This window comes from Frankliniella occidentalis, unplaced genomic scaffold, assembly GCF_000697945.3.
Source record: "Frankliniella occidentalis isolate FOCC.00 unplaced genomic scaffold, Focc_3.1 Scaffold157, whole genome shotgun sequence".
NCBI classification, from domain to species: Eukaryota; Metazoa; Arthropoda; class Insecta; order Thysanoptera; family Thripidae; genus Frankliniella; species Frankliniella occidentalis.
Window position 1 is genome coordinate 24,021 of NW_026267283.1, and position 5,272 is coordinate 29,292.

Genomic DNA, 5,272 nt, shown 5'->3' on the forward strand with positions numbered 1-5,272 from the left:
GGCGGGGGGAGGGGGCGGCGGGGGCATAGTTGAGCGCAGAGCAGCAAGGGAACCCCCTTCTAGCAAACCGCTTTTAACGTCTCCCTCTCCTTTGTCTGTTCCAGGGTCCTCTGCGCCGCCGCCGCCAATGCGGTGGCCGTGGGGCCCGGGCAGGGCCTGCCGGGCCACGGCGCGGAGCCCGACTTCAACGTGACAGGTGAGTGCGAGGCGAGCAGTATTTAACTTTTTCAAAAATCAGTGTACACCCTTTAAAAAGATTAAAAAAAAAAAAACAGAAAAAGAGAAGTTACGAAAAAAATCAAGAAATCGCGTGAAATGTTTAGAAAAAAATAAGAAAAAAATGTCTTGTGAAATGAGCGTTGTTGAATTTTACTGACTAAATCAGGGAGGGGCGGAGCTAAACATTTATTTTCTTGCAGACTACGTTTCGGCGCTGGCCGAGGGCGACGGTCGGCTGCTGGAGCGCGCCGTGACCGCCCTGTCGGCCGAGATGGGGCTGCCGCCGCCGCTGGGCTGCCCGTCGGCGCCGCCCTGCCCGCCCGACAAGTACCGCTCCATGGACGGCTCCTGCAACAACGTGCGCCACCCGGCCTGGGGGGCGGCCGGCGCGCCCTTCCTGCGTTTGCTCGCCCCGGAGTACGAAGGTGAGTGTCTAAAGAATGCGAAGGTAACTTGATGTTCGACCTCATAATTAGAATTGTGCACTTCTCAAACGAGTGCATCGCCCTCATCGACGGAAACTGACAGAGTTCAAGTGCATGTAAAACGTGTCGCCCCCCTCCTCTTTTTTTCACGTCCTCAGTCCGTCTAGACTGTACCACATGCCACGAGCGTGGCTGATTATTCGTTCGGGTCGTGAGAAATTATATGCAAACCCTGAAAACCCGCCCTTCCCCCGCACGCGTGTCCTCAAACTGCGCCAGCGAGAGCTTACCTGGGCGGTACCATACCGCTGCTCTCTGCCGCTAGGATAGGCTAGTGGTTTGCGTTTGTAGTGCGGAAAGGAATGTGGCACTATACAAGATTATGATGTACTCTTCGAGTAAAGGAAGGCGTAAAGGACGTCGATTGGCACACGCTGCAGTGTCCTCCCGAAAAAAAAGGGCTTGCGTCAGGCAAAGAGCAGCAGCAGCAGGGGGCCTTAAATGCAGCGCATGACGGGACATCTTTGATGCATTGGGAAACGCGGTGAGGGCGGAGGGAGGCGGGGACGAGGGCGAGGCGGGCCGGTAGGAAGAGGATGCAGGACGCCACCGGGCCCCGCCGCGCCACGCCGCGCCGTCCACGTGCCCCGCCTGGCCCACTTCTCACGCCGAGAAGAAGAGACGACGTCTCGTGACAAGCGGCTGCGGCTCGTTGCAGTGATGGCCCTGCCCGTCGTGCCCGCCGTGCGTAGGCCGCCGCTAGGCCGCGCCCCTCCCTCCCAGCCAGCACGCTGCCGCATGCAGCATGCAGCCCCCTGTTCCGTACCGGCCGTGGGGGTCGCGCTGAGGAAGGAAATTCCCCCGTTCGTTACCTATATCTCTGCTGTGTCTATAGGTATAGTCCTTGCTGTGCTGTGAACCCCATTCGCAGTCCCAGTACCTTGTCATCCGGTCACCCGGATTACTTTGAATTCCCTCGGATTACACCTGCCGGCCTGCCGAATTACCTGACGGTTGTCAGCCGGATTACATTAGTCGTTTCCCCCCCGGCAAGCTCTCCTAACGCCTGGTAGGTAGGCAATATCTTGCCAGCTGTGCACGCGTGTATTGCGGGGTGGCCCACCCTGAACCTCGCAGGCGTTAAAGCTCCCATAGTTTGCCGAATGCGGGTATACTTTTCTAGACGATCCCTTTCGCTTTCAACATAATGATGGGTTCGGATCTTTTGCTCCAAGTCCCGACGACACCCCGGTCAGGCAGGGCAGGTCACCCGGGACCCGGGTCGCCGTCATCCCCTCCTTCCTGCCTCCCCCCTAACCCCCCACGGACGGTATGCGACGGAAGTAAACATTGATGAGGCGTGGCGTAACACGACTCGCACTCCGCGCGGGCCAGACGCTCGTTACGCCACAGTCGATATCTCGCACGAGCAATTATGTATCGATTAACGCGGGGCGTCATGCGGTGTGGGTACGCGCACCCGCAGCGCACCGTCCCGCGAGACACAATGGTGGGACAACACAGGGGGGAAGGAGGGGGACGGAAGCGGCGCGCCGGGGCGGGGCGGGGTGGGGAGGGGCCGGGCCCTGCAGTACACCCCGCGAGGCGCGAGGCCCCGGGGGCGCCGCGACTCTTCGTGACTTTGACGACCGAGCGCCTGACGACGCGACGCACTCTGGACCGCCAGGCCGAGCACTGTGGGGTGATTTACGACGCCGGGACCGCGCTTTGTGCTGTTTTCTGCAGCAGGAGCCTTATTAATTTTCAATGTGCGGCAAAGCTTTGAGGAGGGCGTCTCACGGGCAAGCTAGGCGCCGGAAACGCGATGCAAAAATCACGCTGGTCTGTTGTTCTTCTCAACCTTGTACACTGTGTACAATACACATGTAAGCGCTAGTTTAGGCGATGGTTCAGACGAATTCCCGAAGTGTTCGAGGAAGAATTCCATCTGTTATACCTTGACGCATACGGAATAGAGATAATCTGATCCGCAATGATGTCACCACCTCGCACTACAGCGCGTTGTACAGCTTAAGCAGACGACCGGATGTCAAATCCGAAACGCTGACGCCGCGCATATTTTTCGTATTTTCGTTTCCGGTGCCCGGTCTACCCGAAATATACCTTATTATTGCTTGACGATCGCAAAGCAAGGAGGGCGGCCTGCCCATCGACAGGTGACACACTGACCCGCAGTCCCGGCCAGGCCAAACCGGCAAACAGAATGGAGCCCAAGATCGCCCGGTGTGCGCGACCGCCTCGCGGGCGGGGAAAAAACACAGTTAGTCAGCGCAGCGCGGCACGGTGGGCTGGGAAGAGACCCCGCGCGCCGGGCCGCGCCGGGCCGACACACGCGGCCGCGGGGTGGGGGATCCCAAGGTCGGTCAGTCCCCCAGCAGAGCACAGAGCAGCAGCGGAGTCGCCTGCTCGTTGAGTAACACATCACTTTCTCCGATTCATCCGACACCTGCCGCGCCCCGCCGCCGCGCCGCTCCTGCCGCGCCCGCCACGCGCCGCCACGCCCCTCATTGTGATGACGGCACCGCCAGGCAGGGCGCCGACGACAAAACATGCACGCGGTGATTGGGTGCGGGGCCGCGGGGGGGCCGGCCCGAGCACGTCGTGGAATGTGTCGCGAGACTCCGTATTCTCTGCGTCGTCCCGGTCGCCCCTCGGCGGCAAAACTGGACCAGAGCAGTGTGAATTGCAAATGAAGCTCCCCCTGCTTCGCGCCGTCATCATTTTTGGTGGTGACCGTTTTCGTTGTCGTTTCTTGTTGTGTTTGCGAAAATAATACTATGGCCTCGTTCGAGGGTCGAGAGCAGCAGCGCGGGCGCGATTGGAAAATCCTGATGATGACAGTCCGTATGGCAAGCGGGCGCGGGCGCGGGCGCGGGAAGAGGGGAAGAGGCCGGGGGCCGTGGGTGTGGCCCGCGCCATGGGCCCGCGCCCGGCAGGCCGCCAGGAATGTGACACAATAACCTCCTAGAGGGGCGACCCGACCTGGGCACCTATTGGAGGCGGGACGGCGACGCAGGAGCGCGATCACCATAGGGACTGCTGTGCTGCACCGACTGGGAAGATCCAGGAGAGAAGGGAGGATCGGTGTTGTAGCTTGTTGGGGATCGTCCGAGGGGGCCACCACTCCATTTTTGAGCGTACACACGATTGCGGGATTACGGTGGACTACGTGGGACTACAAGGGATTACTAAAGATTACGTATGATTGCGGAGGATTACACGAGATTACGCAGGAATACACGAGATTACGCAAGATTACATGGGATTACGCAGGATTACATGGGATTACGCGAGATTACATGGGATTACGCAGGATTACATGGGATTACGTAGGATTACATGGGATTACATTGGATTACGCGAGATTGCGGATGATTACGCGTCTGCAATCAATCGCGCTGCTCCAGATCAACGCCCTGGGCGTAGGCAACCACACTGACGTTGGCGTGTGAGGCTTGCCGATCCCTGGCCCCACGTCCCTTCTACTCGCCACCCCTCCCCCCACCACTCCTTTTCCTCACCTCACCAGGATCGGGAATCTAGAATCGTGACCACTCGTTTCGTCGCCTCGACTCTCGGCCTCGGCTGGTCGTGTTCGTGTCGTAGCCATGTGAGAGGTGAGAGATCTGTACGGTCGCTGTGAGTGGGTTGTTTGCGATCAGACGATGCGAAGATCAAGATTGAACTACGAAACAAGGTAAAGTTCACACTTAAGGCTGCGCTCGAATGCGCAGTTTGGACTTAGGGGACACAACTTAATGAAAGATGAAAAATGTAATTAATAAGGGTCAATTTGCGGATTTGTGCTGGTATTTGTTACACTTTGTTTGTCTTTTATTTTGTGGCAATTAGACGATTCAGCATACACCCCCCCCCCACTCCGGGTCCAAACAGAGGATGTTATCTCACTTTCAGCGTTTTGAATTGGGTTGGGGCTGACCCACATTTCGACTATTTGAATGATTAACACCTCTTTATTTCTCTTTCATATTTTAAGTTGTTAAAATTATTTGGAAAACTTTAGTGTTGGGAGTTTATTTACTGAATAAATAGTACCAAGAGAGGTTGACCTCACCCACGCCCTGGCTTTCAATATTAAAAAGCAGATGTATGGGCTTCACTCCGTTGAATCCCCTTACACAGTGAATACCGACCCAAGCGCAGCGTTATGTGGCACAGGCAGATTTTTGTAACTTCTAGTTCTAAATAATAGTAAACTGTAACAGGTTTTCACTTTTGGTTTTGTTACAATAAGTCAATTTTTCATAGACATAGTAGTAATTTCTGGTAACCGAAAACAATCTCAATTCCATGTGTGTTTATGCTTACGTAAAACTTTCAGAAGAGTGTCAGTAGACGTATGCGTGCGTGAGACAATAAAAGTCATAATGACAGCACTATCGATAACGAAACACGTTATCACTCCAAAAAACAAAACTGTCCCAAAGTGAAAAGTACATTAAAAATAAAAAATAAAGTTCCGTCCAGGAACGGATCGTGAAAGCAGATACAAATTCAAGAAAAATATTCAAGTCTATAATATTTCAGTGGGGAGCTCACGGGTCGCATTACTTGCACAAGTACAAGTGTATAGATAATTTACAAAT